The sequence below is a fragment of the Dermacentor silvarum genome, chromosome 8, assembly GCF_013339745.2.
Source record: "Dermacentor silvarum isolate Dsil-2018 chromosome 8, BIME_Dsil_1.4, whole genome shotgun sequence".
Classification (NCBI taxonomy): domain Eukaryota; kingdom Metazoa; phylum Arthropoda; class Arachnida; order Ixodida; family Ixodidae; genus Dermacentor; species Dermacentor silvarum.
The window spans coordinates 393,182-407,018 of record NC_051161.1 but is presented as its reverse complement, the minus strand read 5'-3'; the positions used below and the strand labels follow the sequence as shown (position 1 = coordinate 407,018).

At 50.7% G+C, this 13,837-nt stretch overlaps 1 protein-coding gene across 2 annotated transcripts in view; it reads left to right on the top strand.

Annotated features, from left to right (window-relative positions):
• Positions 1 to 13,837, top strand: part of LOC119460512 (zinc finger protein 277-like) — a 104,743-nt gene that overhangs the window by 71,010 nt on the left and 19,896 nt on the right. The window lies entirely within an intron of this gene.

Here is a 13,837-nt window from a genome sequence, read left to right as displayed (position 1 = left end):
TTCGATTCCCCATCAGCTGCCCATAGAAAGTAATACAAAAAAGGTCTCTTCATAACGAAGGCGTTTTATTCGCTATTTCCGCTTCAACAAACTTTTCGAGAACAAAACTGGGACTGAACTGAAATTGGAACTCCCGAGTAGTCAAATTAGGAGGCCCTTCCAAATCTGTGACAATTGTATGTCCGCTTGAACAAGGTTTTCGTGAATGAAATCAAATTCAAAGTACCGATTTACGCCACTACAATCCATAGCCACGCGTGGTCATCACGCGCCTGCGCGATACTGCACGGGATCACCACAATCACTGCCTTTTTCTGTGGTGTCCGGTCGAAATGGCTACGCCAACGAAGTACTGTAAATTTCTCTCTCTCGAGCTGAAGGCACATATGATTGCCGAGGCAGAAAGCGAAAGGAAAAAATATTGCAGTTTCGCCTGAAAGGCAAATGTCACGGCTGTCACCCGTTCGCCGTCCGTGCGAAGTCGATCGACGTGGTATGCTAGCCGGTTGGTCGTTCTGTACTCAAGTGAACACAGTGAAAGAGTCAGAGTCTGGAGTAAACAAAAAAACGAGATATTTATCGACTGACAACGATACACAAATTAATAAAATAAAATAAAATAAACAAGAAAACTAACACACCTGAACTTAATATAGCACAATGATGACGACAAATAAATATGACGAGCAATTAACAGTGGATATAAAAATGAAACAGGGCGCGTATCAAATATACAAGAATACACTTAACAGTAGTTTCACTAAAACAAAGTTCAAGGAAAACAAAGTTCAAAAGAAAACCAACGATATCATACGCGTGGCCAGGCAGCAGCAGCAAGTCCATAAACCGTGAAGTCGACACGCAGAGCTTTCCCGGAGAATGCTGGCGAGCCGATCTTGTTGAGGTGGATGCGATTGCTGGGCTGGGTTTCCCGGGAGTCTAGATTTGATGTCTTCTCTCACGCAGGTTGAGCTAACTTAAAGCAAACTACCGTGAGCTTCGTTGCAGACGTTGATTTGTCGTCTCATACGTCAACTAGTTACGCGGAGTTCCGACATGGCTAGGCGGCCCAGGCGATACTGGACGGCACTAGCCCCCCGACGGCATCTCAGCCGATTACAGGCTCAGCTTCTAGACTGATTAGCAGGGACTAAAACCTGTGCTTAAATAGCCTCTCTTTTCCCTAGTTCCCTATGTCTGGGAACTGCAGGTATGCAGAGTTCACCTAATTATTTCATGACTTCTCCCCGGCCTCGGGAACGGTTTATTTCCGCCTCGCTGTCAGAGGTCGTGCCCCTGCACTGCACCACACGGACACACACGCATACACTTGGGTCCGTTAATCGGCGTGCCGCTTTTTCGAAACTATATGCCACACCGTGGGACCACGACGTTTTTGATGCCCGTTAATCGGCGTGTTGATGACTCGAAACATAGCCTCCTCGATAAACTCTGTGCCTGTCAAGACGCCTAGAGAACAACAGGGAGGCGCCGTCGGCAGAGTTTCAAACTGCCGTTGCTCATTTTGCTGAGGGCGCCACCGATGTAGAGTGCCACCGCGTCGCCCGTCTGCGCGGCGAGTGCGACGCCGACTGTTTTAATTGCTGCGATGGTGGAACAATGATCCACTGGGTGACCAGAGCCTTGTTTATAACGCTGTAGAGCACCATGGTAGTGTCTCGAATACAGTCTGTGAAAGTGCGAGCGCACTTGCAGCAACTGCAGCGTCAAAGTGGATTGCGCGTCGCACGTAGCAAAAAAAAAGAAAAAAAGTGCGAGTTTGTTTATTGTGGTTAATACGCCCTTAGTTATCGTAGTAAAGTGCAGAGAATACGCAAGTCGCAAGCGTTCTTATAGCTATATCTTGTCAAAAACTGCTTGCGACGCTGCTCGCGAGCAGCTGCTCGCGAGCAGCGTCGTGAGCCGTCCTTCGGGCCTCGGCGCACGTTAGTAGCATACTATTTTTACGACTTTCAGACAAGTTTTCCCCAAGTTCTTTTGCATCAGATGAGCGTTGTGACCGACGTGAATACAGTGAAAGCTCGATGATACGAATCTCACGGGGTCACGAAAAATATTTGTATTAGCCGAAATTCGTATCATCGAAACAATTAAAACTACAGTCGAATCTCGATAATTCGAACTCTAAGGGGCCCGAAAATTTGTTCGAATTAAAAGGACGTATTTTTGAAGTATTTGTGCACCATAGCACGATGCACGAACGGTGCGAGTCGTGAAATATCGCAGCGAGCAAGCGCATAGCAAGCGCGGGCCACGAAACTGCTCAGGCCGGCTAACGGTCGCTTCCCGATAATGGCAGAAAACGAAGCTTCAGGGAGCAGGCGGCGCCGGCACACGGGTGCGCGCGGAGACCGTCGAAGGTGAGGGAGGAGGGCGGCAGGGAAGCGGATTTGGCCGCGTCAACTCCGCCGCTTCTGTGGCTCCCCTCGCCCTCCCTCCCTCCCTCTCAACTCCCTCGTAGATTTCTCACCTTCGACTCCGTGCACACATCTCCGTGAGCGCCCGCCGCCGTGCTGGTGCCAGCTTATTTTAGCCGCTCCCTGAAGTTTCGTTTTCTGCCGTTATCGGGAAGCGAGCGTTAGCGGGCGTGGGCAGTTTCGTTGACCCGACTGCGCCTCCGCCGCTGCTTCCCTCTGCGCTGCTGCCGCAGCGTGCAAGGTTAACATGCGACTAGAAAATAGAGGAAGCATAGAGGAGAAGGGTTCACTGCCATTTTATCCGCGTGGCTGAGACGTCGGCACTAGTGTGTGCTAGAATACGGTTGTCTAGAACACACTAGTCGGCAAGTACACGCTTGTTCCAGCGCGATGCAGAAACAGCGACCTTGCAATTTGAGAGAGGGGGAAATTTCCGCCGCGGGTTCTTTTTTTTTTCTTTTTTCCCGTTCCTTCGCGCGCGGCATTGAGGGGTCTCTCCTGAGCTTTTGCTCTACGGCGGTGTCGGAGCAATGCCGGTCGGAGGCGCCGCCGCGTGATTTGGCGCGCTGCTAAGAGCATTGTCGGTGCGCGGTATGTTCGAAATAAGCGTGTTCGAATTAACGAGATTCGACTGTAGCTAAATTAAAGAGTCAGAGGTGAACTCACTCAGGCACATGTACGTAAAAAGCATTTATTTCTTGAAGAAAAAGTCTAATGTCCTTCTATCTTGGTAGACAATCCTATCTCGGTAGACATAGCTCGCTGCGACTAGGTAAAATGGCGCAAACACAAAGAACGCGGCCCGAAGCACAGCAGCCACTGCGTCCGATGGGCGGCCGCCGAAAAGGAGGAAAAGTACAAAAGCGCCACCGCTTCAAACTCTTCGCGCCCAGTCGCGGAGTCCGCGCTGTCCGGCGCCGCTTCCGCGCCTCCGCACCAAAAGAGAACGGGAGAAAGCGCGTGACTGCGCGCTGTTCTCTTTCGCGGCCGTCGGTGGGGGCGGCGTTTATTCGTATCAACCGACGCAGGCCGGAAATCGATTCGTAACAACCGTTCTCTAGCACATTGCAAAGTATTGGGGCTCGGCCGGGACCGCAAAAAAATTCGTATCATCCAGAAATTCGTATTAGCCGTGTTCGTATCATCGAGCTTTTACTGTATTTATACCCAGAAACCTTAGCACTTTCTACCACGTCCGTGTGCCTTGACGACCAGGAAAAATAGAAACAAATTTTGAGGACCTATACAAAAGCGCCGCATGCCTTGAATAAGCAATATGAGAGCAAATATTTTATTGCAAACGCTTTGTTGAACGATGCATGCAGCTCAGACATACAAAATCCCGAGATGCAAACAGTTCAGACATACAAAATCCCCGAGGGCGCTTCTGTCACTATATATGCGTTGCTAGAAGTTACATATGTATCCACGTGAAGAAGTTCACGGTGCTTTACCTGCACATGATGCCTGTGAAAGAGCGTGGCCTCTTTGAAGGTTTTTTCTTTCTTTCTTTTTTTTTTAATAACGTGATCGCACGTCGAAAGCATCTAGCAATCCCGGTCGCTCAGCGTTAAGCTCAGGTCCACGATCACCCAAGAAGGTTTAAAATGCATGGACCGCACCAACGTTGCTAGGTTTGACCGTACTGCACGAGAAAAACCGACAAAAACAATGCACCCGACCTGCGATCTCAGCGGAGGTAACGGAGAGACGGAGACGCGGGCACACGGCAGGAGTCATGAGCTAGTCAACGTCAGTGGCGCCATCTCTCGGTGGAAACGACTAATAGGGAGAGGGGAAAGCGACGGCTGATCGAGCGCCGTTTGACAGGCACAGAGTTATCGAGGAGGCTATGCTCGAAACTATGCCGCTCCGTGACAGTGAAGCATCGATTGCGATAGCAGATTAGTAGACAGCTGTATACGAACTAAGGATAGTAGTTGTAACGGCCGTATAAACTTGCAAACATTCGCTTACTATAACTAAATTCACCTGCGCTCGAGCCGGCTGCGACGACGACGCGTTCAAGGCCCGTCCAGCACGGTTCTCGGGCTTGGCACGCTCGGGAGCAGCCAGGGAGCCCCTTGTCCAGCAGCACGGCCTCGGTGTCCGGCTCGGTATGCGCCGCTCGCGACCAACGTACTACAGTCGCACATCCAGCACGGCCTCGGTGCCTAGCTCGTACGCCGCTCGCAACCCACATGCGGCGGTCACACGTGAGGACCGCATCTAGCACACATCTGTGCCAGATGATCGCTGCTCGGCACAGCTCAGGTGCGGCAGCTCGGGGACCGGCGGCCCTCGGGTCAGCCAGGGTCTCGAGCACTGGCAGCAGGAGCCCTGGTTCCTCGGACGCCCTCGTCCACGCTCGGCTCCGCGATCCTCCGCACTTTTCCATGGACATCTCGCCTGGCAGGACCTCTCGCCTCGTTCACCCCAGGAGCTCGGAACTGCTGCCCGCCTGGTTCGAACAATGCGAGATCGTGCCTCGTGCCGCCGTGTTCGTGCAATCGTTCACTTCTTCACGGAGCTTGGGTGGCCGCTCCGATCGTCTAGCGGCACCTCGCGGCACTTACATATGCCATATTACCCCCCACTTTAGAAAGTTGTTTCACCTAAACAACTGTTCAAAGCACGTGCATGGGCACTGTTCACAGTCAATTAGGCGAAAAGTGTTCACATGTAAGATTTTTTCAACACGCACATAAGTAGTTCATGAATGTTCACAAAGGCAGCAAATGCAGTAGGCGCACTTTACACTGCGAGTCTGCACTCGGATCATATAGTCCGGGCCTACATTTTCGCTGCACTTGATATGTTCCACCGTGAAGCCGTACACCATGAGTATCAGACACCAGCGGAGTATCCTGCTCTTCGTGTGCTTGGCATAGTTAATGTAGGCGAGCGGCTGGTGATCGCTCAGAAGTACAAATAATTTGCCGGTGAGGTAGACGTAGAATTTCTGGATGGTTCACCCGAGAGCAAGGCCCTTTCACGGTCCACGTACTTCTCGCTTCACGAATCAAGGTGTTGGCAGCTTTGACGTCACGGTAAGTCTCGCGTTGTTCAAGTGAAGGGAACGGCAGTTCCGGTTGTTGTGTCTGTAACGTGAAAGCCGCGTGTCCCACTGTGCCCGTTGGAAGGTGGTGTCTCCTCATACTTTTTAAGAAGGTTGACCTGGAACAGACTGGTGCGGGTTCCAAGATTAACAACATAGTCGATTTCACTACGTTTTTCCAATACAGTGAATGGGCCTTTCCAGGTTAGAATTAGTTTGTTGTTATCGGAAGGTAATAGTAACAACGCCTTGTCTCCGGCGCAGAGCTGACGTGGCTTTGCTTTGCGATCGTAATACTACTTTAGTGTCAGCTTGGCTTTCTGCAGCTCCTCGTGAGCAATTCTGCACGTTTCCTGTAAACGTTCGCTAAGCTCCATAACATAACCATATGTGGTCTTGGTTTCTTTATGAAGAGTTGCTCGTGTCCATAATTCTCTTAGTATGGCCATTGGTCCTCTAATGTATCGACCATACAGTAGGTAGAAAGGAGAAAAACCGAGACTGGACTGAGGCACCTCTCTATACATAAATAATAATGGCGCCAAGTATCTGTCCCAATTCTTTGGACTTTCCTGGCACATGCACCGTATCATTTGCTTTAACGTGCCATTAAAACGCTCAACAAGGCCATTCGCCGTAGGGTGGTATGGGGTTGTTGGCAAATGTCGGAAGGATAGTAGCCTGCTTAGTTGTTGCATTAAACTTGAAGTGAAGGATCGACCTCGGTCGATCATGATTTCCCGTGGTATTCCCACGCGCGAGAACATTTCCACCAACACTTCTGCTATCCTCTCCATTTCAATGCTTGGTGATGCAACGGCGTCAGGATAGCGTGTTGCGCAGTCCACCATTGTTAGGATATACCGGTTTCCTTTTGCCGATGTCGGTGAGAGTGGCCCGATTATATCAATCGCCACACGTTGGAACGGCGTGTCAATCACCGGCATGTTCCCTAGGGGACGTCCGACTAGGTGTGTCGGCACAGTGCGCCAACAGATGTCACAAGAGCGCACAAATTGTGTCACCTCAGCCTGAACGCCTGGCCAATATAATTCTTCAAGTATCCTGTCAGTGGTGCATTTAATACCTTGGTGGCTTGCCAAAACTCCTTCGTGCGCCATCTTAAGGACGAACTGGCGCAGGTTTTGGGGAACAACCAGTTGGTCAACTTCCTTCCTCGTCAGCGATCTGTAGTGTCGGTAAAGTATGCCCTTGATCAAAACAAATTCTGTGATTGCTGATCGTTTCGTTGTTGCCTGCCCGATTGATGAGAAACAACTTTGCAACCTGTATGGTCTGCTCGCTGCAACGCTTCCAAAACTTCTGGGCTCACATCTAGTGCGTTAGATGCAGCAACAGGTAGCTTCGTTCGGTTGGTTCCCCTTGTCGCTGCACTCAAGGTCGCTCTATCTTGGGACACGCTTTGGTGTCGAACAGGCTCCTCTGCTGGTGCCAACTCTTCGTGTAGTTTTGCACCACCAGACGGGTCATGGGACATGTCAAAACCAGTACGGTAGAGCACCCCGTCGATGTTCCCAAGAACAGCATCATAGAGTGGCTTTTCCATGCAGAGTGCCAGTGTCGTTCCTCGGAAGAAAGGAGAGTCTACGTAGACCTTTGCCTCTGGAAGCTGCTTAAATGAACCGTCCAGAAGGTAAACGGTACGCATGATACCGGTGAAATTCTTTTCCGGTACCAGCGAACGCCTGACGACCACAGTATTGCATCCGGAATCTCTCAGCACCGTCACAAGCTGTCCATCGAGATATCCAGTTGCCGTCGGCATCTCTTGCGTCATAAGATGAAGACAAATATATTTTCCATCTGTTCTTGCAGATGGGCTTGTTTTCTCTACGGATTTAGTGGCAGGAGCCCGATTTTCTTCATTCGGGGCAGCAGGCATCCGGTCGCAATCAGCAATAGCACTTGACGCCTCCTTGTCGTGGCGCTTTACCATAGGAGACATGTCAGCTTTATAGCCATGCTCCCTGCATTTCCAGCAACACGAGGACTTCGGTCCTTCTGACCGTGTCCAACAATCTGCAGCCCAGTGTCCTTGCTTGCCACATAGAAAGCACCGAACTTTTCCTTTTCCAGCCTCTCTTTCACATTTCTTGCTCTGCGAGGCTGCTTTACTGGTTTCGCTTTCTTCTTTTCCTCTGGCTAGGTTTGACAGGCCTTGCGCTTCCAAATAATGGTCAGCGACTTCGGCTAGCTTCTTGAGGTCACGGCATCCTCACTCTTTCAGGAAGATGGTGAGTCTCTCATTGCAGCGTAACAAAAACTGTTCCGATACAATCTTTTCTCGTAATGCCTCATACGTTTTCTCTGTTTTCGCCATCTGCTGCCAATGATCAAAGTACCCGAGCAGTCGACCAGCAAACTGCCGCCCTGTCTCGGAATTCTCTTGCTTAGCCTCACGAAACTTTTGGCGGTATCCTTCTTCGGTATACTGGAACCAAGGACAAGATCTTGTTTTGTGGCTGCACTCTCTCCCCCTCTCCGGTATGGGACGGCACGCAGCTGAATTTCACTGCCTCGTACCCGCCCCCTACTGTGGCTGGCTTCCCCCCACTCCCCACCGTCACAGCCCCCCCATCATTCATACCACCATTCCGGGGGTTAGGAGCAAACGAAACACCCCCGCTTGCGCCATTCTGCAGGAAGTCACTGCCACTTTTGAAGAAAGACTTTCTGGCAGTGTGCAAGTGTTTACCGACGGCTCGGTCCTCAAGAACGGTTGCGCAGCAGCAGCCTGCACCATCCCAGAGCTGACAACCTCAAAACTGGGCCGCCTCCACGGCAGTTGTTCTTCAACTCTGGCCGAACTCGCAGCGCTCGACCTGGCTGCCGACCTTGTACTTGAGCCCCTCCCTCCAGCTGTTGCGATACTCACCGACTCCCGTGCGGTTTTGCAAACCCTGATCAAAGAAGAAAGAGGTCCACTCATAGCACGACGACTCACTATGAAATTCGCAAACGCTCAACAAATCGGATGTGACCTTGTTTTTCAATGGATTCAATACTTCTTTTATGTCTGCTTGGCTTTCTGCAGCTCCTCGTGAGCAATTCTGCACGTTTCCTGTAAACGTTTGCTAAGCTCCATAACATAACCATATGTGGTCTTGGTTTCTTCATCAAGAGTTGCTCGTGTCCATAATTCCTTTAGTATGGCCATTGGTCCTCTAATGTATCGACCATACAGTAGGTCTAAAGGAGAAAAACCGAGACTGGACTGCGGCACCTCTCATTAAGCAAATAATAATGGCGCCAAGTATCTGTCCCAATTCTTTGGACTTTCCAGCTTCAACACGTCCTCTCGGGTGCCAGCCAGTCTCCTTCGCGCTCGTGAAGCGTCAGCCAAAGGCGACAGCCGAATTGGAACTAGGTGGACTTTTACAGAATACCCCTCCCCCCCCCCCCCCCCTTTGATCTGAGACTCGCCGATCGGTCTGTCTAGGTCTTCGTTGATTGCACTTTCGTATGCCGGATGCTTTGCCGGTGGGGCCGAATTAATGTACCATTCCCTGATCTCCCGTAAGATGTCCTATTAGGAGCCTTCATACGCATGTATGATTCTGTTGATGTTACGTCTATACGCGGTTTTCCTCTCTTCGGGGTCTAGCATGTACCTAAGCAAGTTCGACATCTTGGCGAGCCCTAGCTGATTCTCCATGTTACTGCAGGTGTTTTCCCACTGTTGCTTGCACAGCTGTTGTGTGTGACTCTCTATGGCCCTGTTAAGTTTCGCTATCTTTTTCCTAAGTGATCTGTTGTGTCTTTGCCTTTTCCATCTTTCCTGCAAACTGTGTTTGGCCTCCCACATGTGTAAGAGTCTGCTGTCTCGGAGTTCGAGTTCTGCCTCCGGTGGGACCGTTTGTGCCGCCACGGCAATGTCCCGCTCCACCACGTCGGTCCAATCCCCGATGTCGTGAATTGCTTCCTCCGCTTCTTTCGTCTGAGTTATGTTTCTGAATTTGTCCCACTCGACCAATTTGAACTGTTTACCTCTTATCTTGCGCGGTCCCGCCGTGAAATTATTCTGTATTATGAAGTGGTCACTACCCAGGTCCTGCTGCATGTTCGTCCACTATGAATCGCCAATGTTTTTCATAAAAGTTAGGTCCGGGTGTGGTGTCTAGCTAATGCTGTTACCTCTCCGCGTTGGCGAGGAGGGATCCGTAATGAGGGTGAGCCCCTTTTGCTGCATGTCGAGTCGCAGGTTCCTACCCTTGACGTTTTCGAATTTGTAACCCCACGCGGTGTGTTGAGCGTTTAAGTCCTCAGCAATCAGGACCGCCTGCCTGCTCGCTATGGCGATCGTTTTCCAAATGAGCGTGCGGAATCTGTGTTTGCATCGCGGACTGCTGTAGATGTTGAAAACGAAAAGGCTGCTAGCTACCTTCCGAGTCGGTATTATTTCTAATAAAGTATGTTCGATTCCCTTATTGTCTGTGTCATGTTGGACGGCCGTGACATTTCGTCTGACCAGCGTGGTAACGGCCGATTTCTCCCTCACGGCGCCACTGTAGGACTTGTAGCCCAATAATTTTCCCTTCCCGTTAGTTTCTTGTAATATTATGAAGTCTGGATTTTCTTTGTTAATCAGGTATTGCTGTAAATGACATCTTTTCCTAGCGTAACCCCTGCAATTCCACTGCCAGATCGTGTACCTGTTGTGTTTATCCATGGTGGTAATAAAGTTTTCCAGCGATCTCGCTCGTCGCTGTTACTGCAGGTCGACTATACGGTTTGCTAGTCGTTTTAATGGGGCCGTAACTGCTTGCTTGCGAGGCTCTCATCGGTAGACTGACTGCTACCGATAATTTCACTTCTAGCTCTCCCACACGCGCTTGCATGGAGCCTAACTGCTGCTGCATCTGCTGCTGCATCGTGGCAAATTGCTGTTGCATTAATTTAGTGATCTGAACGATCATATCGTCCATTTTCTTTTCAAGTCCTTTCTTATCTTCCTCCATTCTAAGTTCTAACTCTTCCTGCAGTCTTTTGATCTTACTCTCTCACCTATATGTTCTCCTATCACTGCAGTCTGAATCTACTTCTACAGCCCTTCGTTTTGTGGGTACGGGCACTTCGTCCCCACCCTCTAATATTTCCTCCGTATCTTCGGCGATCTGTGCTACATCTTTGCTATCTTTGCCTCCGTTTCTCAGTCTAGCGTTTTCTTCCTTAAGTACGTTAATGGCATCCCTCAATTAAGCGTTGTCCTTAGCTGCAGAAGCATTTGCTTAATCTGCGCTAACTCCTTGTTGGCCTTCGTATTCACGTTGGGGGGAGCAGCCTCGACCCTCGTGCGTCCGCCGGAGACGGCGTCTGTCCAGCTCACCCGTAACGGTCTGGGGTGTCCGCTCCCTGCTTCTGCTCCCTTCGTTTGCAACGGTCCGGTTCCACTCCTGGAGGTTGACCTGCTCTGGGCTCTGGGTCCGAAACTGGCCCTCGGCGTGGATCCAACACCTGGCTCGCAGGTTCTCGACCGAGAGCGGGCGCCGGAGCGGGAACGCGAGCAAGACTGATGCTGGTGTCCGTCGTCCAACGCTGGGAAGTCGTTTTTCTTGATACCAGTGCCGTCGGCGTCGCGCTTTGCGTTCTCCGTGCGTTGTCGTTCTCTCAAGGTCTCTTCGTCTTGTAGCTTTCTCTCCCATTGGCGTTTCTTGACCAAGTACGAGGTCTTGAACCTGACCTTGCATTTCCTGTCGCCAGTCAGATGGTCACAGAGGAGACACTTGGGGTCGCACCGATGCTCGTCGATAGGCTGAGCGCTGCCACATATGCGGCACCTTCTTACTTGTGGCTGTGGGCAGACGTCGGCTCTGTGTCCTAGTCTTCCGCACGCCTAACGCGTTTCGTATTGCTTATTGTACAGTACGCATTGGTACTCATAACTCCTGTAGTAAACGTAACGCAGCACGTACGTCCCCCGGAACATGATGATCGCGAGGTTGGTGCGACCCATTGTCTTGGCGTGTAATACGCCGGGGTTCCTTTCGTTCACTAGGCTTCTCTCTATGTCTGTGGGGGTATCGTAGTCTGGTATCCCTCGGATGATTCCCTTCGACATATCTGCCGGCGCTGTCATGTATGCGGTGACTCTGTATGCTCTGTCTCCAACGTGGAGCTCCTTGATCGCACTGTATTTCTCTGCTCTTTTGAGGGAGGAAACAGCACTCACTGTTCTGCCTCTCGTTGATGCGAATGGAGTCCTTGACCACTTCTTTGGGTTTCAGCCCTGACATAGATGTGACAAAAATAATTATTCGTCACCTACTTATATCTACGTGAAAAGACCAAGAAACTGAGAAGCAAGAAAAATAATTTCTAAAGATTGCTCGGCTACCTAACAGTCCTAAAAAAACAATGAGTGAAATATAAAATAAGAAAACTTATCCCTTTGGTACGCTGCTCCTGGTGCGATGAGAAGGCTCCTCCACTCGACACGTCCCTTCTCGTCGGATTCACTCGCACAGGCCTACGCACTCCGATCTATGGCGTCATGCTGCCTGCCCGAAATTTCCATTGCCCAGGCTGACGTGACTAAAGCGGTGACGTCAAAATCACTGTTGCTTACGCGGGAGCATCCCCACAAAGGCCGATCCACACGACGGACCAAGTGTGCGGGGCCGATCGGTCACGTGATGCGATGTCACGGTCCACCGTGGTCCGGTCCAGCGTAGAGCACATCCACACGGCGGACCGCCATAGCAGACGACAGAGCGGACCAACCAGCTACACTCCTGGCCACAGTGCTCTCGAATCAACTAACTCACGAACCCATGCCAACCCAAGAGGACATGGTGTTGGAAAAATAGCTGCTGCATGCACGTGTAGGCGAGAGGCGGAAGGGCGGATATGAAACGAATGGCTTTTGCTGAGCCGAAAACTTCGGATTTGGCTGACGACACTGTGTTGCCAGACAACATTCATTGGCTACGCTAAAATCGCTGCGGTCCGCTGCCACAATTGAAGAGGGAAAAGCCTCGGCGAATTGTTGGACCACGAGGTCCGCGGTCTTGTGCAGACCAACAGCGGTTCGCACGAATCGGTGACGTCCTATAACTTGATGCGCGGACCGCGGTCCAAAAGAGTGATTTGGTCCGTCGTGTGGATCAGCCTTCAGATACTATGGCAGTTCGGCCAAGTAGCATGACGTCATGGATCGGAGTGCGCAGGCTTTGTGCTATCTAGGTGGTGTTGGTCCAAGTCTCGCAGTGCGATTAATCCTGTCGTTATCATCACGGGCACGTTGTTTGTTGCCATGACGAGCACCGTGCCAACCTCGTGTGGTGATTTTCAACTTGCCGGCGGACTCGCCCTCTCCTTCACCTAACCATTGCCTTGGTGAATGCGCTTTGCCAGATCTGAGAGGCAATGACCCAACAAGCGCCAGAACAGCTGTGTGGTGACGATTTCTCATAGCCGACGCTAAAAAACAAAAAGAAAAAAAAATGTAAGTGAGAGGAACAGAGACGCCAAATTGCACGAAAAGGTTGGAAACAAACAAAAAAAAATACCGTGGAGGTTTACAAAACAGCAAAAAAAAATAAAAATACCGTGGAGATTTACAAAACGGCAAACAAAAAAAAAAAGTCGGGAGGAGTACTGTAAAGACCCGCGTATAATACGAGGTTTTTTTCCTGTTATTAGCGTCCCAAATTTCCACCTGGTACTATATGCGGAGACGGACAAAAATTTCAGTCGGAAAGTTGGGCTCGAAGTTTTGATTTCATTATTGCTCTGTGGCTCTTATGGCTTGACTTCGTGATTGCTGCGTGGCTACGGCTTGGCTTTGTTATTGCTGCCTGTCTACGGCTTGACTTCGCTATTGCAGCGTGGCTACGGCATCGTTTCTTTCTTTGTTGAGTGCGGACTTTGGCAGTTCATGTGTTAACCGCGCTTCGCGAAGTGCATTGTTTTTAGTGAAGGAGCACGATGTCGGGGCCATGAAAGCAATACTCGGCTGCTCGTCGTTGGTGCGCAAATGACGCACCAACGACGGTGCGTTGAGCAGACGACAGCTACTCAGCCCGTGAGCTCGCCTCAGCCAATTAGCGCTGCCGGAACAACCGGAGCCAACGTTTATTGGCCAGAGATTCAGAAGAAGGCGACTGAAGCGCCACCACATTTTCCGCATTTTTGCTTCACCCTCGGGGCTTGCCAAGGCGTCCGCTGGACCCACTCTCTCAATCTAGTACACTCTAGCAGCGTTAAGACGTAACTACACGCGGCGCATTGGGTCGTCGTCTGCAATGCGTAGACTTTTCGGCTAAACTAAACTGCTGTCACGGCAAGTAAGCATTTATGACACTCAGTATTGTTGCCGAGC